The sequence below is a fragment of the Coregonus clupeaformis genome, chromosome 29 (genome assembly GCF_020615455.1).
Source record: "Coregonus clupeaformis isolate EN_2021a chromosome 29, ASM2061545v1, whole genome shotgun sequence".
In the NCBI taxonomy this organism is placed as follows: domain Eukaryota; kingdom Metazoa; phylum Chordata; class Actinopteri; order Salmoniformes; family Salmonidae; genus Coregonus; species Coregonus clupeaformis.
The window spans coordinates 51,103,226-51,130,341 of NC_059220.1; the positions used below are offsets into that span (position 1 = coordinate 51,103,226).

The 27,116-nt window shown below is 42.5% G+C and overlaps 1 protein-coding gene across 2 annotated transcripts in view; it reads left to right on the plus strand.

Annotated features, from left to right (window-relative positions):
• Nucleotides 1-8,244: 8,244 nt before the first annotated feature.
• Nucleotides 8,245-27,116, plus strand: part of LOC121545191 (CAP-Gly domain-containing linker protein 4) — a 127,425-nt gene continuing 108,553 nt past the window's right edge. The window contains exon 1 of one of the 2 annotated variants that reach the window (XM_041855649.2): nt 8,245-8,354. The gene's annotated coding sequence lies outside the window, so the exon portion shown is untranslated. Of the gene's footprint in view, nt 8,355-25,040; nt 25,076-27,116 lie in introns of those variants that run through there. The other variant, XM_041855648.2, reaches the window with a different exon arrangement.

Genomic DNA, 27,116 nt, shown 5'->3' on the forward strand with positions numbered 1-27,116 from the left:
AACCCCAACCACTGTGAAAGAGGTGCAACAGTTCTTGGGTTTTGCGAATTATTACCGGAGGTTTATCCGGAGGTTTTGGACAGGTGGCAGCTCCCATAACGTCTCTGTTGAAGGGGGGTCCGGTGCGCTTGCGGTGGTCAGCTGAGGCGGACATGGCTTTTGGGAGACTGAAGGACCTGTTTACCTCGGCGCCGGTGTTGGCGCATCCGGATCCCGCTTTACCATTCCAGGTAGAGGTAGACGCGCCCGAGGCCGGTATTGGGGCCGTCCTCTCACAACGGTCTGGCACACCACCTAAGCTCCGCCCCTGTGCCTTTTATTCTAAGAAGCTCAGTCCGGCGGAGCGGAATTATGACGTAGGGGACAGGGAGCTGTTAGCCGTGGTACAGGCCCTAAAGGTGTGGAGGCATTGGCTTGAGGGGGCTCAACACCCTTTCCTCATTTTGACGGACCACCGTAACCTGGAGTACATCCGGGCAGCTAGGAGACTGAATCTCGCCAGGCCCGCTGGACTATGTTTCTAGCCCGGTTTGTGTTTAAAATCACTTACATCCCTGGGTCCCAGAACGGGAGGGCAGATGCCCTGTCTCGGCGGTATGACACGGAGGAGAGGTCCGTTGAGCCCACTCCCATACTACCAAAGTCTGGTCTGGTGGCACCGGTGGTATGGGAGGTCGATGCAGAGATCGAGCGGGCGTTACGCACCGACCCAAGTCCTCCACAGTGTCCAGTGGGTCGGACGTACGTTCCGCTCGAGGTACGCGATCGCCTCATTTATTGGGCTCATACGTCCCCCTCCTCTGGACATCCAGGTATCGGCCGGACAGTTCACTGCCTTAGCACTAAGTACTGGTGGCCAACGTTAGCCAGGGATGTGAGGGTTTATGTCTCCTCCTGTTCGGTGTGTGCACAGTGTAAGACGCCCAGACATTTGCCCAGGGGTAAGCGACAACCCCTGCCCGTTCCACAACGACCCTGGTCCCACCTCTCGGTGGACTTTGTTACAGACCTCCCCCCCTCACAGGGGAATACTACCATCCTGGTCGTTGTGGATCGGTTCTCGAAGGCCTGTCGTCTCCTTCCCATGCCGGGTCTCCCTACTGCCCTACAGACCGCTGAGGCTCTGTTTACCCATGTCTTCCGGCATTACGGGGTACCCGAGGATATAGTGTCTGATCGAGGCCCCCAGTTCACCTCCAGAGTGTGGAGAGCCTTTATGGAACGGTTGGGGGTTTCGGTGAGCCTTACCTCGGGTTACCACCCGGAGAGTAATGGGCAGGTTGAACGTGTCAACCAGGATGTGGGTAGGTTTCTGAGGTCTTATTGCCAGGGCCGGCCGGAGGAGTGGGCAAGATACGTTCCGTGGGCCGAGATCGCGCAGAACTCTCTCCGCCACTCCTCCACCCAACTAACCCCTTTCCAGTGTGTGTTAGGGTACCAGCCGGTTCTGGCACCTTGGCACGAGAGCCAGATCGAGGCCCCTGCGGTGGATGAGTGGGTGCGGCGCTCAGAGGAGACATGGAACGCTGCCCACGTCCATCTGCAGCGGGCCATCCGTCGGCATAAGACGAGCGCCGATCTCCACCGCAGTGAGGGGCCTGTATACGCACCTGGAGATCGAGTCTGGCTCTCGACCAGAAACCTGCCCCTCCGCCTGCCCTGCCGGAAGCTGGGTCGGCAGTTTGTGGGGGCCATTCAAAGTCCTGAGGAGGTTGAACGAGGTGTGTTACAGGTTAGAATTGCCTATTGATTACAGGAATATTAACCCCTCGTTCCATGTGTCTCTCCTCAGGCCGGTGGTAGCTGGTCCACTCCAGGATTATGAGATAGAGGAGATTCCTCCGCCCCGTTGGACATCGAGGGGGCTCCGGCGCACACTGTGAGGTCCATCCTTGATTCGAGACGCCGGATGGGGGTCTCCAATATATCGTGGAGTGGGAGGGGTACGGCCCGGAGGAGCGGTGCTGGGTGCCGAGGAGGGACATATTAGACCTGTCCCTGCTGACCGAGTTCCATCGGGGTCATCCTACGCGCCCTGCTCCGCGTCGTCCTGGTCGTCCCCGAGGCCGGGATCGGCGCACGGCTGGAGCCGCGCGTCAAGGGGGGGGTACTGTCACGGTTTCGGCCGAGGCTGCGCCTCCTCCTTGTTCGGGCAGGCTTCGGCGGTCGTCGTCCCCGGAGTACTAGCTGCCACCGTTCGATGTTTCATGTTTGTTTGGTTTTGTCTGTTTGTACACCTGTCCCTTGTTAGTGTTTGATTTTGTTTCCTATTTAGTTATCGTGTGTTGGGTCAGGTGTTATGTATGATTATTATTGTCAGCTGTTGCCATTGTTGGGTTTTCTCTCTCGTGTTGTTTGTATTCGAGAGTCCGCACTACGTGCGCCTTTTCTTGTTTTTGCGCACTGTTGGTTGTGTGCGTAATTTGTTCATGCCTCCCGGTCGGGTTGGCTATTTCACCTGTGTGGAGTTACTATTTTTGGATTACTAAAGTCTGTTGACGAACACCCTTGTTCCTGCGCTTGATTCCCTGCACCACATCCACACTCAGCGTTCTGACAGAGAGAGATTATAATGCTGACCACAATTGTATCCTATTTGTTCCTCTGTCCCTCTCTCTCTCTCCCTCTGTTCCTCTAGGTCAGTGAAAACGAGGGAAGTGATGAGGGGAGTCAGAGCTCAGCAGCAGAAGGCAGGGAGGAATAGGAGTTAGAGATTATTGGAGGGATAGAGATCTGGAGCAAGGAGGAAGAGGAGAGTGAAGAGGAGGAGGAGGGTGGAGGGAGAGAGGAAGAGAGTGTGTCTACATCCAGTCCCACCATTCACCCTTGAACCACACAGCCTGGGCCTAAAGTGACAGTGGCAGGGGTTTTGGATTTGTTTTTAAAAGTGGTAGGAGTCTGAATTTTTTACAGATCTGTTGTTAACACCAACCTGTCCGCCACCACATCCAATGCCTCCCCAGCATCCCCAGATTAAACGCTTCATAGGCATCAAAATTCTCATGGGCATCCACCGCTTACCCTCTCTCATCAACTACTGGTCTACTGACACCGCCCTCAGGGTACCATACATAGCTAGCAAAATGACACGCAACCACTTTGAGAAGCTATGTGTGACCAAAAATATCAACGCAACATGTAAAGTGTTGGTCCCATGTTTCATGAGCTGAAATAAAAGATCCCAGAAATTTTTCATACGCACACAAAGCATATATCTCTCTCAAATGTTGAGCACAAATGTGTTTAGATCACTGTTAATGAGCATTTCTCCTTTGCCCAGATAATCCATTCACCAGAGAATTGAATGTTAATTTCTCTACCATAAGCGGCATCCAAAGTAATTTTAGAGAATTTGGTAGTACGTCCAACCGGCCTCACAACCACTGACCACGTGTAACCACGCCAGCCCAGGACCGCCACATCCGGCTTCTTCACCTGCGGGATCATCTGAGACCAGCCACCTGGACAGCTGATGAAACTGTGGGTTTGCACAACCGAAAAATTTCTGCACAAACTGTCAGAAACTGTCTAAGGGAAGCTCATCTGCGTGCTCATCATCCTAACCAGGGTCTTAACTTGACTGCAGTTCGACGTCGTCACCGACATCAGTGGGCATATGATCACCTTCGATGGCCACTGGCACGCTGAAGAAGTGTGCTCTTCACAGATGAATCCCGGTTTCAACTGTACAGGGTAGATGGCAGGTTTGCTGATGTCAACGTTGTGACCAGAGGTGGCGGTGGGGTTATGATATGGGCAGGCATAAGCTATGGACAACGAACACAATTGCATTTTATCGATGGCAATTTGAATGGACAGAGATACCGTGACGAGATCCTGAGGCCCATTGTCGTGACATTCATCCGCTGCCATCATTTCATGTTTCAGCATGATAATGCACAGCCCCATGTCGCAAGGATCTGTACACAATTCCTGGAAGCTGAAAATGTCCCAGTTCTTCCATGGTCTGAATGTCACCCATTGAGCATATTTGGGATGCTCTGGATCGACGTGTACAACAGCGTGCTCCAGTTCCCGGCAATATACAGCAACTTTTTTTAAGGTATCTGTGACCAACAGATGCATATCTGTATTCTCAGTCATGTGAAATCCATAGATTAGAGCCTAATAAATGTATTTCAATCGACTGATTTACTTTTATGAACTCTAACTCAGTAAAATCTTTGAAATTGTTGCATGTTGCATTCATATTTTTGTTCAGTGTAGGTACATGCACTTTTCAGATCCAAATTCAACAAATGAGACAGACATATTGCATAGAGTAAGGCCTTCCATCCAAATGTTGAAACACAACTTCTCCAAACTATTTCACCCCTGGCAAGCCCTCTCAGTAGATGAGGCAATGATACAATTTGACAGTAGACTTTTGTGGAAACAGTACATGCCAAAGGGGGATCCAAATATGGTGCCTTCCCATAAACTGCAGGCGCTGGTCCCTGAAGGCATTCAAAATTGAGCTTGTCTATTCACTTTGTGATGGCTACAGTGTCAGGAAGCAGGGTGCCAAGAGTGTGACACCACACTCTTGGCTCAAAATGTGAAAATGTGACCAGAGGACAATTCAGAAAGTATGGGGGGGGGGTAACAACCCCCTACTTTCTCTTTCTCTGTATCTCCTCAGCCAGAGGTCCTGAGGCCTTAGGACCACGGCTCAGGGCTGTTAATGCCTCTTTTTGGATCTGCCTTCCTGTTTCCCCGCCACCATCAGGATGCTAAACTACCATACCACCACATATTGGCAGCCCTTATTCTGTCGGCAAACCCTATTCTCACATACTTTGATTTCTTTACTTTATGGAAAGCTGTCACACCCTGACTTATGGGACTCTTGTATGTTGAGTCAGGGTGTGGAAATCTGTGTTGTACATTCTATGTTCTCATTCTATGTTGTGTGTTTCTATGTTTGGCCGGGTGTGATTCCCAATCAGAGGCAGCTGTCGCTCGTTGTCTCTGATTGGGGATCATACTTAAGTAGCCTGTTGGCAATCAGTTGTTGTGGGATCTTGTTCCGTGTATAGGCTTGTATGGTGGTTAGCCTGAGGACTTCATGTTGTTTTGTTTGTGTGTTTATTTTATAAAATAAACATGTATGCATTTCACGCTGCGCCTTGGTCTGACCCGTCCTTCAACGTCCGTGACAAAAGCTTTCTGGCCATCACTGTTTTGAGTGCATTGGATTTCCCCACAATTTGCCAAATCAATTGAGAAGAGTGTAACAAACTTGTATTTGACCACATTCAGGCTCACTTTTTCTTTTGTGTTGCGTGTTTTGGAATCTACCAGAAAGCCTTTGGTTTATGTCCTCCAGGTATTTTTTTTTTTTTTAATTGTGTGATGTTCGTTTCTTTTTTTAATCACATGGACCTCAACCTTTGTATCCCCTTTTACTGGCAATTCATCCAACACCATCTGCTTGATGAATTCTGCCACACTGGTATTGGCATCTGTGATGTTCCACTGCAGCAACCCAATACAGAAACCAGCTACCTGCATTACCCCCTGGACCGAAACTAACCCTGACAACCCGCACCTCCCTACTCCCTGTGAAGGAAGGCCTTCACGAGGTGCGTGCCTTGTCTGAGAGAGCGAATTGGAACAAAGGGGTGGAACTGGCACAGAGGGTAAATTATTGTAATTTTTTTGTATTGATATTAACAATCTGGGGAATACAAACTCATCTATGGAAATGTACCTGGACTTCACAAGTATAGACAACTGAAAAACTTGATTTGAGCTACGGTATATGTTGTCATTGATGTGGATACTAATCCATACACCCTTTTATCTTTTTATTACTTCAGAATATATTTTTGTTATAATGGTATAAGGTGATACAAACTTAATGGTATAAGGATATATATATTTTTAAAGGAGTTAAAACTTACCTCATAGGAATGTTTTGTCTTGTCCTGAGGTACTTTCTGTAGGTGCAGGTTTCTCTTTGAAACAGGGCCTGTGGTGAAGTAACCTAGGGCTCCACCCCTCAGATCAGAAAATGTGTTCTGTGCAACAGGAGCCCATGAAGAGGGACTAAATTACAATATACTGGGAAGTTCTGAAGCTCTACTTATTTCTAGGACGTGAATTGAACTTTCAAATGAATACACACTGACAAACATTTGTATTGGTTTTATTTTATAAAAACAGTGGACAAGACAATCATCTGTAGACTATGGGCAATTTATGTTAAATTGGCAACAGGATAGATCGGAGGCTTGAATAAAAAGCGGATTATACACAAAACACATTCAGTCTCAGTAGCAAGTTGACAGAAGTTTGCTACGACGGGTTTATGTGACATCAAACTGGTAGCTAAATCGTATTTTTCATTTGGTTCCTAGTCAGTGAACTAGAAGGAAATCTGCCCATCCGCAATTTAGCAGCTCCAGAGGCTCGGAAAACATTCTGAGGTTTGATTGGTTTGACGCTGAAAATAATAGCTTAAAGCAACAGCTACCCTGGGTATGTTCTGATTTGACTATATGCCGTGGAGCTTGAAAGAACTGGAGAACGCAAAACGGAAGTGCGCATTTTGGAACACATATTTGTGAACAACATTAGCGTCAGCAACAATAGTGGAATCAGCGGTTCGCCTTCAAAATAAAAGCATCCATTAAAACTGATAGAAACTGAGAAAAAGAGTGGAATCATGCCACAGTTGTACTAGATAATGCTTAACAAGGTTGGAATGTTGTTTTTTTAAAACTTTTTTTGTGTCAAATTAAGTAATTATTGTCTTATGTTGAATTTATATAAAATAAAATAAACAGGTTGTTTGGATCCTGGATGCTGATTGGTTGATATGCGGCAAAATACGACTCATAATTCCCCTGTCCTGCTGCCCAGGCAAGAAATTCATAAATGTATTCTCCCTCGGGAACAAAGCATCTACACAATATTTGTCCATGCTACTATTTAGTTTGCAACAGTTGGGGTTGTATAAACCTACCTGTGCAACAATGTATCGTTTTACAAATGCCATCTCTCCTGTGCCATTAGGCTAGCTAGCCAAAGAATGAACGTGAAACTAATAATTCACCATGGAAATCGGAAACACTCAGAATTCCATTCATTCATTAAACCCCCCTAGAGTCTATTGACGCACCGTTGTGTCAATCTAAGTAACATAACAAAAAATCTCCATCGAAATCCGTCAATCCACCTATGGCAGCCTTCCCATCTGCGGTGGAAGGTGGCCGAGCTACTGTGGTGTTTGTCAGACCATGAGACATCCTGAACATTGGTCTTCTCATGAAAACATCTGTAGTGTCCAAATGGGTTGGCCTACAAACTAATACGACCACTCTATGGAAAGATGAGACTCTCACGAACACAATTCATCTGAAGGTAACCTGTACCTCTAAAACATTTTTATGGAAGTATGAAGGTAGTTTTGTGCCTACCCCCAAAAAGGGGTTAAATCTGTGTAAAAAAAATTATAAATATTTCCTGAGCTTTCTTATATCTCCTTATTCTTTATGATTAATTTTTTGACTGTCTTTTTTAGCCATTTATGAATGTGTTATTCAATTCATATTAGTATGGGGGAAAAAATGTAAGTCGCTCTGGATAAGAGCATCTGCTAAATGACTGAAATGTAAATAAAATGTAGTAAAGGTCAAATTCAATATTTTATCTTTTTATATATATATATACCTAAAGGGGTCCTACATTTCAAAATCAAATAGCTACATGATCTATGGTATGACCATCTTAAAACAATTCCATATGTCAGCTTAAACCCCCCCATCCCATTATTTATTGAAGTTCTTGTCTCTCATTGAATCTATGCAAGCTAGCTCCATGCCAATGATTTCTTTAGCATAGCAATGTCAAATGAATAGAATGATTAGAATTAACGACTGGGTCAAAACATGAGAAAATAACTACGATCAGCCCGCTTGGCTAGCAACTTCAGAATGCAAAAACGAACTGACTCTTTAAAATAATGTTTTAATGAAAAAATGTCATGTTGGCAACCGTTTTATAAAAGCATTAAGACCCTCGAACCTGGGGATTATAACCCTCCTAGCTGTTGTTAGGCCCGAGGCAGTTATCACACGATAAATCCTGGGTTCTCATGCCTTATTGCTTAAACATTCAAACCTTGTTTAGCATTATCTAGTCCAATTGTGGCTTGATTCCACCATTTGTATCGGTTTCAATGGGGGACTTTTATTTGGAAGCCGAACCGCCGATTCCACTATTGTTGCGCACAACATACACGTCAACATTAACAGCGAGTTGAGGAATTTTGTTTCATCATCATGAGCATCCTGGACCAAACAGAGAGACAGATTGCTCACAGGTTACTTTGTCCATAGGAAGACCAGGTACTGTAAATCGTTCTCTCTAAAGTATTTGACATTGCACCAATAGCTAGAGAGTGGCACATTGGTGTGAGGTTGCGGTTTGTTGTTGTTTTTATGCGCAGCAAGCTTGGCCATTCATGCAGGTGTGTAGCTAGCTAGCTGAGCGTAAATTAACGTTACCTTTTCATATCATTGTCATCCATGGAATATTTTGAGTAAGCGTCATCATTTACTCGTGAATGACACCGTAGCTAGTATCCGCGAAAATGAACAACAGTGTATGTGAATGGGGAACTCTTGTGTAGTTAGCGTCAACTACCGACGGCGACGATGCAGAGCCTGTCTGCATGAAATGGACTAAGCTAGCAACCCGGTCTAATCGAAATATTGTTTTCGATTAGACCGAGTTGAATCTGACTGTATTGAATCTTCTAGTTATTAAAATGCATATGATGTTTAAAATGTGCGCGCCACCTGCATCCCTTGTTCTGGTTTGTGATAGTAAATTAACAAGATTATCATGTCTCCTGCTGCTAGCTAGCTAGCTACCTAGCTAGCTAGTGGAAAATGACAAAACAACCAAATAGGCTATACAGGTGCTTTTGGTAATTGTATAGTTGGCCTGGTTAATAGTCAAAAAGCTATCCCACTTTGGAGTCCCTATTGCTAACTGCTGCCACAATGGCATGTTCATTTGTGAGGGACAGAAATTGAGTTATATCTGTGTTTCAGGCCAGGGTTTCCGTAAGGACAATGTGGCGCCGGACCATGTGACCTGGAATATTTATTATTTACTGGCCATTGGAGAAATTTAAAGGACCCATATGCATTGGGGAGTCCACCGACGTTGCTCAGAATGACGTAAATCACATTTATACTATGGTAATTCATTTTAACAGAACATGCAACTCCTGTAATGAAGCAGCCAATAAACGTCATTTTCAAACATTTGCCAAAATGCAATTCAGGGGAAAACTCCATTCTAAACAGTGCACCTGATGAGAGCAGTTTCATATGTGACAGAAATGAAAATCTCCGTTAGATAGAGGGGGAATCTAAAGATGCAACAACTAGGATGGGTTGCTAATATGACTGGGATTGTGCCTTTGGCTTCTGGACAACGAAAAAAAGTTGATATGAAAACCAATAGAACAGGAGAGAAATGGCATATGAGGAGTAAATAGAAATTCATTTGCCAAAATTATATTGTTACTCCTGTCTATACGTAAATAAATAAAATAATTTAAAATAATTCACCAGAAAGCATGACTTGGCCACAGAGGGAGGAGTCAATTGTATTTTATTTTATATAGCTGTGGATTGTTTCATATCAAACTTGTATGCCTATTTGGAAGCACACAATTTAATTTGAGTTGCAGCTGTCAGTGAAAAGCATCTCAAATATGTGTGAAGATAATGTGTCTTGAGTATAACTTTAAAATGTTGAGACAAGAAGAAGGGGAGGGGTGTTTGGCAAAGATATAGGCTAGTCTCTCTCCAGAATGGCTCAGCTGTCTCCCGCCAATTCTTGCGTATTCATCGTTTCATTGTGTGAATTGTTTGCCCTTTGATTGTTTATTTGTAAAAATTCCCCATTAGATATGTCATCAGTAGTAAACATATGTAATGGGGAATTGATGAAAAGAGTAGCTCAAGTCAAGACACATAGAAAGGGAGGCAGACAGGCTGAGTAGAGAGATAAATGCAATTGAAAGAACCAGAATTGTCATTATATTTTGGACTGTTTATTTGTCGGCTTTATGTATTTTGACTTAGTTGAAGATGGAAGTTATAGGCCTACTGCTGCATTGGCACGCAGATCAGTAGAAATGGTATGATAAATTGTAAGCTTCCCCAAACTTGAAACTCACGCGCCGCCTTTGAAGTCTTTATCAAATAATTGCCTCCACGTTTCCATGGTCGGATTTGCCTATAGGCTACTTTGGAGCAAGGTAAGACATGCCTCATAATATGCAGTAAAACATTCAGGTTTCAAACAATTAAGTATGTTTTCAAAATGCATACTGCCTCCAGCTCACATTATAAAGTGGTGGTGACGCACTGATAGCCTGTTGCCTGCACTTGAATGGTGTATGGGAAGTGCGCTTCAATTAGGCTACCAGTTGAGAAATACAAATAGTAGGCCTAGCTCTTTTTAAGTGTGCACCAAAAATGTTTTTAAGATTGCATGTAGGATTGTTGGGCAATGAATGGACTTTTAAAAGCACATGTTTTACTTCAACAGCAACCAGCTGAGGAGCTGCATGTGTGATAGTTGTGTTAGATAAATAAGATAGTCATCATGTAGCCTAACAAATACACATACACACCAATTTAATTCCACTATTTTATGCAAATTAACCTATAGACCGATAAGCATGATGGTCAAATGTATTTCCATCGACTGGTATTTCCATCAATGAATAAAAAGCATTATTTTGCAATGGGATAATTTTTTTCCTAGTCATTTTTTCCGGCAACAGTTTTAGCGGCTTTTATAAATTTTTTATCGGCCAAAAGCCGGCATTTGCCGGCTAAAGGAAACCCAGTTGTGTGTGTGTGTGTGTGTGTGAGAGACAGCTCTTTTGTTGGTTTTGACCTAGCCCATGAGTGTGTCTGTGTGTGAAGTCTGTCTCCCTAGGCAGAGGGGTTGCCTCCCACATTAACAATGATCCGACCTAGGGCTTTCTAAGACTAGTGTGTTTCTTTATTTGCCTGGCATCAAAGAGGATCGGTGGCAGTGAAAAAGGTCTCCATTTCTCTCTCAGAAGGGCTAGGCAGGATGTGTGGTTACCCAGGTGGTGCCACCTGGCTGCTGTAGGCCTTTCCATTGTCACCAATTGCGTGTCCTCTTCCAATAAAGAACCTATACTAGGATAGTAATTGAGTTAAACTCTTGTATGTGTTGATATGTAGCCTTTTATAGCTTTTAAGTTGATTCTACCTGAAACAATACAACAAAGACCTCTTAAGCCACTGGGCCCCTGAGCTGAATGTGAAATGGGGCTTTACACCTTTATGTAATATGTTGGTACTGTAGGCTAAATAGGCGATGGAGAACGTGCATAAAGATGGCATAATTCAAATATGACGTCATTGTTTTAGCACTATCCACTGAGTTTGTAAACTACGGCGCGTGACATGGTTCAATGTGCTAATAAATCAGCACAATCTACCTTTTCAGTTTTTCAAATTGCCGACCTCTAGAAGCAAACATTTTGATCATGTATACTGTGCTAATGACCATACAAAAATAAATAAATAGTAACTGAGCGCAATGTAAAATACACCGAACTTAGCAAAACTAGGAATTTGTTGTAAGTGCATGGGGGCCGTCATCTTTATGCACCTCCGCTCTTATTCCAACCGTTTTTGGCAGTCAGTGTGGATGATGTTGGTCAACAATAATTGTTTCCAAAAAGGCAAAAACGTAAGCCTGAACATGAATAATCTCTCTCGTAAATAACTGCTTTGACATTGACTTGTATTAGTTTCATGGAGTGTGTGTGTTCATGTTAACAGGCAAATCCATATGCGTGTCTGTTTGAAAAATCCACATATGAATTTGCATGCTCGTAATATGTTTCATAATCTTTGGCCCCAGTAGCCAAGCGCTCTAGCAAAATGCTTGACAGGCTCAGTCTGTCAAATGAGCACTTAATGTAATTGCAAGCTAAAGCTATTGCCTAGGCCTAATGGATCAATATCAAATGAACGTTTATTGGTCGCGTACACACATTTGCAGGTGCAGCAAAATGCTTATGTAGAATGTCGCGCAAATAAACAAGAAATCAAGAAATAACAGAACGAGTCCAATTAACAATCCAGGGGTAGATACAGTGCCTTCAGAAAGTATTTACACCCCTTGACTTTTTCCACATTTTGTTGTTACATCCTGAATTAAACATTTATTAAATTGAGCTAATACCCCATAATGTCAAAGTGGAATTGTGTTTTTCAAAATGTTTACAAATTAATTAAAAATGAAAAACTGAAATGTCTAGAGTCAATAAGTATTCAACGTCTTTGTTATGGCAAGCCTAAATAAGTTCAGTAGATAAAATGTGCTTATAAGTCACATAATAAGTTGCGTAGACTCACTGTGTGCAATAATAGTATTTAAACATTATTTTTTAATGACTACCTCATCTCTGTACCCCACAAATACAATTATCTGTAAGGTCCCTCAGTCGAGCAGTGAATTTTAAACACAGATTCAACCACAAAGACCAATGCCTCGCAAAGAAGGGCACCTATTGGTAGATGGGTAAAAATATAAAATCAGACATTGAGTATCCCTTTGAGCAAGATTAAGTTATTAATTAGACTAGTGATGGTGAGGCCTCCCGAGTGGCGCAGCGGTCTAAGGCATTGCATCGCAGTGCTAGAGGCATCACTACAGATCCAGTTTCTACCCAGGGCTGTGTCGCAGCCGGCCGCGACCGGGAGACCCGTGAGGCGGCGCACAATTGGCCCATTGTCGTCCGGGTTAGGGGAGGGTTTGGCCGGCTCGGATGTCCTTGTCCCATCGCGCTCTAGCGACTCCACAGCTGTACTGTGTTTCCTCCGACACATTGGTGCGGTTGGCTTCCGGGTTAAGCGCGCAGTGTGTCAAGAAGCAGTGCGGCTTGGCCGGGTCGTGTTTCGGAGGACGCATGGCTCTCGACCTTCGCCTCTCCCGAGTCCGTACGGGAGTTGCAGCGATGGGACAAGACTGTAACTACCAATTGGAATCATGAAATTGAAAAAAAAGAAAAACAGATTTGGGATGTTGTATCAATACACCCAGTCACTACAAAGATACAGGCGTCCTTCCTAACTCAGTTGCCGGAGAGGAAGGAAACCGCTCAGGGATTTCACATTTAAATTTTACTCATTTAGCAGACGCTCTTATCCAGAGCGACTTACAGTTAATAAATACATATTTTTTTATACTGGCCCCCCGTGGGAATCGAACCCACAACCCTGGCGTTGCAAACGCCATGCTATATCAACTGAGCTACATCCCTGCCGGCCATTCCCTCCTCTACCCTGGACGACGCTGGGCCAATTGTGCGCCGCCCATGAGTCTCCCGGTCGCGGCCGGCTGCGACAGAGCCTGGATACGAACCAGGATCTAGTGGCACAGTTAGCACTGCGATGCAGTGCCTTAGACCACTGCGCCACTCAGGAGGCCAATGGTGACTTTAACAATTTAGAACCCATAGCGGCTGTCAACGGCCTTTCTTTACATTACTATAGCGGCCGCAAACAGCCTTGTTTTTTTAACAATAATATATTTGTCAATATCGCAAAATTAACTTGCTAACAACCTGTTGTCATATTCACGTGGCTGTTGTCATCAACCAGAAACCGGAAACAGGGTATGCTGTCATTTGACTCAAAATGACGCCGCCAATGCGGCTATGACTTTTCACTGTGGAAGAGGCTGTATCTATGTGATACGGATTCGGACACGTCCTTGCACTTTAAAAGTGATGATGTCGAGTTGAGTGAAATAAGTAAACAGCAGATATGTTTGGTGTTGTCGATGTTTGATGCTGTGAAACTTGGGGAATAGCTCTCAGATGAGCAAGTACTGTCGTGATCACTTGGTTGGTACAGGCGAGCACATCAACGGTGGAGCAGGAGCACAAATGATTGCTCTCTGTCTCATGGAAATAGTTGCTAATATAGTGTTTAGTCAGCTAACTAGTTGGTTGTTTTCTCTTGTTTCTACCGATGTGTAATTCATATGGAAACGGCCCAAGCTGCTTGCTATGGCTAGCTAGTCTGTCTGCCAAGAAAAGTTGTGTGTGGCGGTAAATATGGTTCTGCTCTCACGAAGCATCAACCTCAGCTGTCACTTTCACTAGTTAGCCATACAGACAACCAGCTAACTAGCCACCTAAATGGAGAATAGAGTAATTTGTGTTTATCTGATGGGTTTGTCATGTTTACTAGGTACAGATATTCATAGGCTGTAGATTGCCTCGTTTTCCTATTATTTGACAGATTAGATGTCGTGTTAGGGTAGATGCCTGTGCAGTGGAGCTCATATGATATTGAGTTGCAGTGATATTTGTTTACACAGCCAGCTAACAAGTTGTTTGTTTTGTCCTGTTTCTACCGATGCAATTAAATTGGAAACTGTCTCAGCTTTGTAACTAATCAGCTAACATTAGATAACTCTGTAGTTAGTCTGTCAGGCAAGAAAGCGAGAGTTGATTGGAGGCAACATTGTGCTTCGCTCGCGATGCTGTCACTTGATCATCTCACTCCCTCCCTACAAAGACAACCAGCTAACTATGCCCATTGAAATAGATGGAGAAACCTGTTTGGCTAAATGGCACAGTCATCTTTGTAATCTTTTACTTTCAACATCCTAAATAAATAAACGATAGTTGATGATGTGTTGAATCTGTAAATCGTTGTGCCTCATACTTTGACTTCTTACCATGTATGAAAAGTCATTTGACCATGGGTCTTCAAGTGTGTGTACCCTATATAGCTTTTATGATTATAATCTGACCCATCTATGAACATATTCACAAATGTCTTTTTGTGTACTCTATCCTGTCTGATTATCCATCAGTCTGACATACAAATGCACACCATAAACTGAGAAACAATCTGGCCACGAAGGACTTCCTAAAATAATTTTGATTGATTGAAAGTGCTGTATAGCATCATGATGATACTGTTTACTGTGTGTGTGTGTGTGGAATGGGAGGCGTGTAACTGTATCACACAATTTATTATGGAAACCCCTAAGAGGTGATTATTATGAAGAGAGTATGTGTATGGTTGAGGAAAAAGAGGAAGGAAGAGAGACTGGGAGAGAGAGCGATAATGTCCCTGACCACTATTGTATCCTATTTATTGCTCCGCTCCTCTCCCTCTCCCTCTGTTACTCTGTTCCTCTAGGTCAGTGAAAGCGAAGGAAGTGATGTGGAGAGTCAGGGCTCAGCAGCAGAAGGCAGGGAGGAAGAGGAGTTAGATGATTGGAGGAATAGAGATGTGGAGGGAGAGGAACATGGAAAGGAGGAGGAAGCAGAAGGAGAGGAAGAAGGAGAGCACACCCGAGAGGGGAGTGACAGTGGCAGGGATTTTGGAGTTGGTTTTAAAAGTGGAAGGAGTCTGTTTGTTCATTTCAGATCTGGTGTTTAACACCAACCTGTCTGCCCCACATCCATTTAATAACTATTTTTACATTTTGTGTTAGGCCTAGTCTGTACTAAATCTTATTGAGAGAGGTTATCTACATTTTGAAATAGTGTCTGAATAGTTGTTTGCATGTTTACATTGTTACAGAAGTAAGAATCTTTGTGAATACAGTAGCCTACTTTGTGTGGGTGCATTTAGATTTTTGTTTCTGGATTTATTTTTCTTCTGAGTCTTCCTCGAGCTAATACTTATTGCATTTACTGAATTGTTGTCAAAGTACATTAAAAAATATATATATATATATATTGTGCCGCTTTGTAGGATGGGGCCGTGTTTCAAGAAGTTTCATGGCATGTTGTAGGCTAAATGTAAACAATGAAGTGACAGTGTGACATGAATTTGTCCTACAAATCTTATAGGGAAATAATGTACTTTTAAAAATAGTCTCTGAACAGTTGTGTTTTGTGTCTTCTCTCTTTATCTGTCTCTATCTAATACTTGTTGCATTCACTGAATTGTCAAAGTAGGCTACTATTTCTACATTTTGTGTCAGGCCTGGTCTGTACTAAATCTTATTGAGAGAGGTTATCTACATTTCGAAATAGTCTCTGAATAGTTGTTTGCATTTTTACATTGTTACAGATGTAAGAATCGTTGTCAATCAAATAGCCTACTATGTGTGGGTTTTTTAACTTTCTGAATATTGTCCTCTGGTCACATTTTGGATTATTGTTTAAAGTATTTATTAGTAAATATTTATAAGTATAATATATTATACTTGGTACATTTTGAGGAAGTAATTTAGTCAAATATACTACACTTTTAAATACTCTAGGGTTTTTGAGTGTTAATAATTTTTTGATAGCGAGTGTCTTTACACAATGGATGACAAAATGAGTGTTATTCCTATTGACTTTAATATGGTGTCATATTAAACAAGAGGTTATGCTCTTTACAACTAAGTTAACTTGTAATTGTCATTTGTTCTTTGTTTTTGAGCTATGTCTGTTCATTTGAAATTTGTGAGGAAATTAGCTTTATCTTGAAAATTCTCAGTAATCTACAGCAGCATTCTAGAATTCTATTGGGGTCTCAATGGTTAAAACACAGTTTAATGGCTGTGATAGGAGAAACTGGTGGATCAACAACATTGTAGATACTCCACAATACTAACCTAATTGACAGAGTGAAAAGAAGGAAGCCTGTACAGAACAAAAATATTCCAAAACATGCATCCTGTTTGCAACAAGGCACTAAAGTAATACTGCAAAAAATGTGGCAAAGCAATTCACTTTTTTGTCCTGAATGCAAAGTGTTATGTTTGGGGCAACTCCAATACAACACATTACTGGGTACCACTTTCCATATTTTCAAGCATAATGGTGGCTGCATCATGTTGTGGGTATGCTTGTAATCATTAAGGACTGGAGTATTTCAGGAATCCTAGAGGAAAACCTGGTTCAGTCTGCTTTCCACCAGACAATGGGAGATGAATTCACCTTTCAGCAGGACAATAACCTACAACACAAGGCCAAATCTACACTGGAGTTGCTTACCAAGAAGACAGTGAATGTTCCTGAGTGACCGAGTTACAGTTTTGACTTAAATCTGCTTGAAAATCTATGGCAAGACCTGAAAATGTCTAGCAATGATCAACAACCAATTTGACAGAGCTTGAAGAATTTTGAAAATAATGGTGTGGAATGCTTTTAGGCTGGCACTACACATGAAGTTTCACGCAACTTAGGTTGCTTGCAACTGAGTTGCTTCTTGATTGGTTTGTGAAACACCCCCCTGCAACTAATAAGCAACTCATCTGCAACTTGGTTGCATCCAGTTGAAACTTTTAAACTTTGTGCAACTTGTTGCAAGCAACAGCCAATCAAAACAAATACCTTTGTCACATGAAGGTTCTGAATTCTGACCCAGTTGTCATGTCAACACAACTGTCACTGCCAGTAGGCAACCCGCGATCAAGGTTGACAGAAGAGTCATTAGCACAATGGGAGATGTATACAAATCATGGTTTATGTATATGGTTTGGCAGTCAATAAATGTAATTATCGAAGGGAACCCAAACCTTTGCCTGACCAGTTTCAACTGACATTGTTCACCATGAACTGTGCTAGCTAGCTAACATTAGCTTAATTCCTTGCTCGCTTGGTTAGCTCGTTGCTAGCTAGCTGTGTTGGTGTTTGCGATGCCATTTTGGTTAGCTAGCTAAATTGTACAGGCTGCATTTTGTTTATATCCATGCTGTTACAATAACTAAACAAATGATTTGTGAAACCACAATGTAATGCAGCAGATCAACATGGGGTGAGTTTAGAACACTCAAACAACATGACAAGCAGTTTCGATTTGATTGGCTGTTGCATGCTATTTTAATTGTGTTTGAGTTGCTTCATGTAACAGCAAAGTTGTCTTTCAGTCATGCAGTTGCGAGATGCGTTTTTGAGATCAAAGCGAGCCTAGCTGCGTTTGCACATTTGTTGGTAATAATTGCTAGTGAGTTATTTAACCAGTTATAGCCAATGAAAATCTTGGAAAAGTGATGGTGGTGCATCACCTGCGTGTGTGCCAGTGGGCCGTTGTCAGAAGAGAGAGAGTGACATTTGTGTAGCTGGTAAAATAATGATATACAGCAGATAACCAGCTAAACTACACAATATATTTTGAATTGGCTATCTCGCTAGCTAACTATTTATTTATTAGCATGCATTAATGTAATTGTCATGTCTGATGTCCTAAAATAACTTTCCACCGGCACTCTGCAAATAGCCAACACCCAGTTCAGTTGATACGGGTGCGCAGTTGATGAAACCAATGCTGCATACTCCGGTTGTAAAACCGTCTCTCAAGCGCTCAACATTGGCTAGGATTCTCCTCTATTCAATACTGGCCATGTAATTCTAACAAAGTTAAAAAATATTCTTAGACTAGCCTAATTGACAAGTAACTGATATGCTGTCAAGATCTCCCTTAACACTGAATATTTTAACCTTACAAATAGATACACTTCTTAGTTAGCTACCTCGCCCACCTTAGCCATTTGATCCATAGTTCATTGAATGAGGGGATAATTTTATAAAGACATAAAAAGTATTTGGTTATATTTGTAATGGTGCAGGGTGGCCAACCCTCCTGGCGAGTCCAGCAGAGCTACTGGGGTGCAGGCTTTTTCTCCAGCCCTGCTCAAACACACAACAGTGTTAAAAAAATGGATTGGCTGACTGGTGTGTTTTAGCAGGGTTGGATAAAAAGCTTGCACACCCAGTAGCGCTCCAGATGGAGGGTTGACGAACCACATGTGTGTTTTATACAGTAGCCTATCAGTGCAGTAGCCTACTTTAATTTGTGGGGGGTTATGTGCCTTGCTCAAGGCCACAAATGCAGGGGTTATAATACATGGGATCAGAGCCCGGCAGCCTTCCATTGTCAATACCAGTGATAATAAGGTTATTTTGTGAAGTGGTTCCTTGCAAAAAACACAATTTTCAGTCACCTTTTTGGGCCATGGTGTTAGATGTATTTTTGTATATAAACAAATAAAATAAAAATTATTATGACTTGAGCTTTCGGACAAGATAAAAATCTGTCCTACTTGTCCGAAGGACAAACGGCAAAAAAAGTAAATGTCAAGCCCTGCTAGTTGGCTAGCAACCTTGCAAGTTGATTTGTAACATTAAATTCATTAAGTATTTGCTTTTAAGCTGGCAATTGTTTGAGTGCAAATGATTTGGTTTAATTTTAAGATATACATTTGAAGTTATTTCTGTTGGAGTTTACATCATAGGGAATACTCTGGCTTGCCGGGTCTTCCATATTACATCACACCCCGGAAAAACATTTTCCGACATGATATCGGCATTCTTTGTAATTCTGATCTGTTTTATGTAATAACTCCAAAAATAAAAAGGTTAGTCATAACTTTGCATTGGGACTTTTGATGCATATACTAATCCAAATCCATATCCAATCCATACATTTACATTGACATTTTAGTCATTTAGCAGACGCTCTTATCCAGAGCGACTTACAGGAGCAATTAGGGTTAAGTGCCTTGCTCAAGGGCACATCGACAGATTTTTCACCTAGTCAGCTCGGGGATTAGAACCAGCGACCTTTCGGTTACTGGCACAACGCTCTTAACCACTAAGCTACCTGCCGCTGATACCTACCCTTTAACGTAAATTATCTGAAAATAAATAAAAACACAGATTTATTTTTCATATTCGCATATGTTCCAACTTAGACCCAACTTGACATAATCTTACGTATTTGTGTTGTGCCTGCCATCGATTGAGACACAGCATGCTGTTGAATACAGGCTGTGTGTCATGTTTTGGCTGATAAATGTACTAAAACGGAAATAAAATTGAAATTTCAACTTTCAAATGGTACCAAAAAGATGGTTGGAGGTCCACACAACAGAGAATGATGACTTGAATGTGAATATCTGTTGTTTTAAATTATACTGTCATTCTATTGTGTCGCTGTCATCATTCTTGCTGCCTCCAGTTCAGTAGCCTATTGGAATCATAGAAATACAGTGGGGAGAGCAAGTATTTGATACACTGCCGATTTTGCAGGTTTTCCTACTTACAAAGCATGTAGAGGTCTGTAATTTTTATCATAGGTACACTTTAACTGTGAGAGACAGAATCTAAAACAACAATCCAGAAAATCACATTGTATGATTTTTAAGTAATTAATTTGCATTTTATTGCATGACATAAGTATTTGATACATCACATAAGCAGAACTTAATGTTTGGTACAGAAACCTTTGTTTGCAATTACAGAGATCATACGTTTCCTGTAGGTCTTGACCAGGTTTGCACACACTGCAGCAGGGATTTTGGCCCACTCCTCCATACAGACCTTCTCCAGATCCTTCAGGTTTCGGGGCTGTCGCTGGGCAATACGGACTTTCAGCTCCCTCCAAAGATTTTCTATTGGGTTCAGGTCTGGAGACTGGCTAGGCCACTCCAGGACCTTGAGATGCTTCTTACGGAGCCACTCCTTAGTTGCCCTGGCTGTGTGTTTCGGGTCGTTGTCATGCTGGAAGACCCAGCCACGACCCATCTTCAATGCTCTTACTGAGGGAAGGAGGTTGTTGGACAAGATCTCGCGATACATGGCCCCATCCATCCTCCCCTCAATACGGTGCAGTCGTCCTGTCCCCTTTGCAGAAAAGCATCCCCAAAGAATGATGTTTCCACCTCTATGCTTCACGGTTGGGATGGTGTTCTTGGGGTTGTACTCATCCTTCTTCTTCCTCCAAACACGGCGAGTGGAGTTTAGACCAAAAAGCTATATTATTGTCTCATCAGACCACATGACCTTCTCCCATTCCTCCTCTGGATCATCCAGATGGTCATTGGCAAACTTCAGACGGGCCTGGACATGCGCTGGCTTGAGCCGGGGGACCTTGCGTGCGCTGCAGGATTTTAATCCATGACGGTGTAGTGTGTTACTAATGGTTTTCTTTGAGACTGTGGTCCCAGTTCTCTTCAGGTCATTGACCAGGTCCTGCCGTGTAGTTCTGGGCTGATCCCTCACCTTCCTCATGATCATTGATGCCCCACAAGGTGAGATCTTGCATGGAGCCTCAGACCGAGGGTGATTGACCGTCATCTTGAACTTCTTCCATTTTCTAATAATTGCGCCAACAGTTGTTGCCTTCTCACCAAGCTGCTTGCCTATTGTCCTGTAGCCCATCCCAGCCTTGTGCAGGTCTACAATTTTATCCCTGATGTCCTTACACAGCTCTCTGGTCTTGGCCATTGTGGAGAGGTTAGAGTCTGTTTGATTGAGTGTGTGGACGGGTGTCTTTTATACAGGTAATGAGTTCAAACAGGTGCAGTTAATACAGGTAATGAGTGGAGAACAGGAGGGCTTCTTAATGAAAATCTAACAGGTCTGTGAGAGCCGGAATTCTTACTGGTTGGTAGGTGATCAAATACTTATGTCATGCAATAAAATGCAAATTAATTACTTAAAAATCATACAATGTAATTTTCTGGATTTTTGTTTTAGATTCCGTCTCTCACAGTTGAAGTGTACCTATGATAAAAAATTACAGATCTCTACATGCTTTGTAAGTAGGAAAACCTGCAAAATCGGCAGTGTATCAAATACATGTAGCTCAGTTGGTAGAGCATGGCGTTTGCAACGCCAGGGTTGTGGGTTCGATAAAATAATGTATGCGCTAACTGTAAGTCGCTCTGGATAAGAGCGTCTGCTAAATGACTAAAATGTAAATGTTGTTCTCCCCACTGTAGATAGACATGACCATTTAAGTTGACGTTGGACCGGCGGCCATCTTTGTGGTAGTAAATAGAAGTAAACATTTCAGTTCAGTTAAAATGTAAATAGTGCACCAGCTAAATTGCAGTAATCTGAAGGGACAGGTCTATGCTATGAATTGTATTTCTGTGATTGAAATGACACCCACCCTGTATTCGAGCATGTTGTGTCTCAAACGATGGCAGGCACAACACAACTTCAGATGAAGTGTCTAAGCTACAACATATGCGAATAAGAACAGATCGGAGTTTACGGGTTTTCAGATAATTGACGTTCAGATAATTGACGTTAAATGTAAATATCTCTGAAGCTTTTTTAAAATAAATTTTTAAATAGTTTGACAACCCTGTTTTTAAGCTTTCAAATTATATCAAACTCAACCGTTTTATATTTTCCAGTGATTAAGATATGGATGTCTCATGGTATGGTGGGGTATGCAAAATGGTCCTCAATGATGTGCATGCTTTGAAGCTTTTGACCCTCCACTGCACACATGCATACACACACATACACACACACTCCATATAAAAACCAGGGGCGCAACTTTCACTGGGGATGGGCATGTCCCCCCCCCCCCCACATTCAGAAATTGCATTTTTGATCCCCCCAGTTTTATCATTGGAATGTGATACAAAACGAGGCAACAGTGTGCTTTAGGACAATGCAGACGCCTCCGAGTGGTCAGGTAGGCTGTTTGGAGTTTTTATCTGACTGGATTTAGGACCACACGGACACCACAGAGCGGGCTGACAGGCTGTGTGAAGGCAAAGCTTCTGGAAGGCTGGCTGGACCAGCACAGGAGAGTTGAGCATAGGTCAGTGTACGTGTTGGGCTCTTTCACCGAGTTGTAAAAGGAACTGGCTACTCTGTAGTTGACTGATGTAGTTTGCAAGGTAACTGCTGTTCACATTCCAATGGTCTAAGGCACTGCATCTCAGTGCTTGAGGCGTCACTACAGACCCCCTGGTTCGATTCCAGGCTGTATCACAACCGGCCGTGATTGGGAGTCCCATAGGGCAGCGCACAATTGGCCCAGCGTCGTCTGGGTTTGGCCGGTGTAGGCCGTCATTGTAAATAAGAATTTGTTCTTAACTGACTTGCCTAGTTAAATAAAGTTTAAAATTAAATAAATTAAAAATAAATTAACAGAAAAAAACGAAACTAGTGTTTATTCGCTGTGCTGAGCTAGTATTGTAACTGACATGTAAAGTTAGCTAATGTTTCATCCCCTCTCGACTGAGGTGAATGAATAAGCTACGCTAGTGAGTAGCTACCACAGCCAGGTCAGCTCTAGCCTCTAGTTATCTGTCAGCGATATGAGGTGGCTATTATTACTATCTAACAGCAGTTGTTTGTATGGAAATGTTTTGTAGCCTTTGTTTTGTCACGTTTCAGAAGTAAATGAACTTGGCAAGCTTTCGCCAGTTGATGGACCACTAGAGAGAGAGCTGGCCAAATGTTAACTTACATTAGCTATTATTTTTGCCTGAATCAAACGACGAAACCATCGGCCAAATGATTGAAGATTGATCTTTTCAGTGCAATGTGAGTTGTATTAGTCAGTATGTCAATGTAACGTTATTGATCTGTAAGTTTCCCTAGCTAATTCCCTACTTTTCACACTGACACAGTAATAAACAGCTCTAACGTTACAGGCTTCACTGTCATGGTCTGCACAGGACCGATTTCTTCATCCCGCTCCTGCCCGCACCCACTGGCTTTCTGTCCAACTCCCACCCGCTACCGCAAGAACTGGTCCCAAACCCAACCGCAGTCCCGCAATATTATTTTAGGCGAATGTGACGCAGCTAATTTGCCAGCCATGGTCCCAGCAATTTTGCGCCCTGTAGGCAATATCAAATGTGCAAAAATAACTTAAGAAATAGGTTAAATTACCAGAGATTCTCACATGGCTCTTACATTCTATTACTGGGCTATATCAGCCAATATGCTAGATGTAGTTTGAAGAGAGCAGAGTTGGAGAGACTTGCACTTTCTATTGAGCTATTTTTATAGCTTACCTTTTAGGAGTGGGAAGATTTTCAGACTGAGAAATATGGGTGAGCAATATTTAGGCCTATTTCTAGGCAATGTAGTAAACTATATCCTAATTATAAGCCTATTTAGGAAGTACATTTCCTTGGAAAGATAACTGTCCCGTGCTTCTCTGCCCATGTATACATAGGCTATAGCCTACTCTATTTAAATGAGACCACATGCGCACCTGATCTCACAGGTATGGCTACTGAAATGGAGGCAGCAAGAACGATGACAGCGACATTTGCTATGTTTTGCATAGTCCTATAGGATATAGCCTACCTTTTAGGATGATGATTTGCAGGCAGAGACAAATAAATGGGTAATCTATACTTATTGAAAATGAAAAGGCGCAAAGCTCGCTCACCATAGTAGCCTAACCTATGTGCACGTTGTGCCTTTTCAATCATGATCATGATAGAAAATTTTGATTGCACTTCGACTCACGTTGGTTGAGCGCCCTCCACTTCTTTTCATTATCAATATTTATTTACAGACACTGTAGTAAACTACAGTCTAATCATATTGAAGTTAATTTCATATTCAAGTTAACTGCCACGTGATTCTCCGCCGATGTAGGCAGCCTACTCTATTTCAATGAGACCACACATACTACGCGCACTTGAACTCTCACGCCCAGCTAGGAGAGGTAGGCTACTGAAGTTGAAGCAGCAAATTCTGACTGTGTGAATAATGTGAAAAATATGTATTAAAAACACAATAGGTTAACGCATACAAAGCAGAACGAGAGGACCGTTTCAAAATAATCTGTGGGACAACAAAAAAATGCAGACCGCGCCACAATCTCTGTCGGGAACCGCAGGTCCCTCAGGCATCCCGTGGGAATGCAGCCCTCTAGTGCAGTCAGTACACAACACTATGCTCATCATGTCTTAGCAGGATCAGATAGTGACAGGGGTCCCAGCAGGGTCAGACAGCCAGGGAAGACCAGTCTACGGAGCTCAGGTGAATTTAGCAGTATATTCAGTGAATGATACAAAGTTCCATCTTGAATTGATGGGTAGACCTACAGTAGCTACAGGACAGCAGCTTAAGCTTAAAGCTACAGTCTGGGATCTGGGAATAATGGTCATTTCAATTATTGAACCATTGATTCTATTCTTGGATAACATAATGTATGAATGCACACCAAGGTAATTCTTTGTCATGCCTCATTTTAGGAGGATCAGATGGTGACAGGGGTCTCAGCAGAGTCAGGCAGCCAGGGAAGACCAGTCTGTGACAGAGGTGAGATTAATTTTTACAGATACAACACTTTATTCTCTATGTCCAGCAAACACTGGACAAGCCAGATGCTATTTTAAGGCAGTCTGACAAACCTCCAAAGTTGATTTCCAAATGGTATCAAGGGTTGATAGAGGCTTTTCCCGATGACACAAAACATGTAAAACAAAATGTGAGGAAGACCTGGGAGATGCTATTGTTGATGAATGGATACAGATATGTTAGAATGCCCAGTCATTTTCATATAATCTCAGACATAGATTACTGCAGTTTAAGACCATCCATAGAACGTACTATATGCCAGTGAAACTGAATATCATGCACTCAGAAATTGTATTATTCTGCTGGAGGTGTAAAGCACAAAAGGGGACATATTTGCATATGTTGTATCCTTGTGAAGGCTGGCTGAATTCTGGCAAAGAGTATGTTCTTTTATCTCAGCATGTCTACAGATTCTCCCTTTTCCCTGTTTTTGTTTGCTTGGAAATGTTGATACTGGAGACTGTCATCAGAAGAAACTGTTTAACCTAGCATTTATAGTGGCTAATAAATGCATTGCCATTAATTGGAAGGTTGGTTATCCTCCCACACTGTGTGGAAGAAATGTCAAGTTATGTACAGTATCTCTAGATTTGTTTTAAGATTAAGGGTATACTGTGCAACTTTCATAAGGCTGGATGCCTTTTATGGAATCCTGTAAGACAAAAGGAGTCTGTATTGAAAACATGCCCACGTCAGGGGAGCCTTAGGCAACCCCTAGCTGCTGGGCTGCATGGTCCTGGCCCTGGGGGTCTGTTGTACTGTTGTCACTCTTGCCTTGGCCTAACACATCTGAAACCAATAATGAATGTTTCACTAAGATCCTAATGCTGAGAGGGGTGTGTTGGAGCGCTACAGGACCGTGGACCCCTAGGGGCAGGACGGGGTGACCCAGCTATATTTTAATGTTTTATTTTAACTATGTCCCCCCCCACTTCTAAAACCAACGTTGCGCCCCTGATAAAAACACATTGTAATATAATAACAGTGGTCAAGCGTCTTCTCTCTGTGTGTAGCACAGGCTTTGTGTTGATGGAATTTCGGGAGAATTTTAATCAGATTTCCTTTGTTAAAGTCCCCAGCTACAACAAACGCGACCTCAGGATATGCAGTTTGCTCAAAGTCCCTTACAATGTTCCCTCTAAGCTACGCACATCACCTCCTCCAGGACTGCCACGCATGAGAAATGCCATGCTTCACAGATGCAAGAGATTGAACTTCACTGAGTTCGCCCCATTAGTTTGCACTATATAAATCAACGTTGTTTCTGTGATCGAATCAACATTATAGCAGCCCCTTTTCAACGCAACAAACAAAAACAAATGATTTTGTTGTAGGCAGAGCCAGAGCGCAACGGAGTAGAATTCTATTGGCGGGGGTAGCCCACGAGCGGTCTTTCAATCACCTGCGAGTGAATGGGCTTTTCAGATCAGTTCAGAGCGCGTGTGCACATTTAGTTGATATTCTTTGCTATTTAGCGAGTTATTAGCCCAGTTATAGATAAGTATAGGTCAGCAATGGGGAGTTCTTGCTTCCAACAAGAGCACAAAACGTGAAGGCTACATTACAAGCTGTCTTTGAAAAGCCAGTCAGGTAAAAAGATTATGTCTTAATTAAAGGGGCAGTGTTGTATTTTGAGACAGGCTTGAATATGCAAATAATCCATTAGGCAGAGGGGTAGCATACATTGTCTAATTATCTGTATGGTAATAATAATTAATTGTATTTTGTAAAGTGGTTTCTTGCATCATACAACACAATACAATTTACAGTTACCTATTTCGCCCATGGTGTTACAGACCAAGTAAAAAATCATGAATTAATGTCAAGCCCTTCATAATGTAAAAACGTTTTTAAAAGTCTCATGCAATGTAGGCCTGCATTAAACACCACATATAGGCTACTGTAGGCTATATCATAGAAATCAAAAGTTATTTCCATATGAAAATGTTATGGGATTTGCTCCATTGGTTTTGTTGGTAGGCCTACATTATGCTCAAATAGT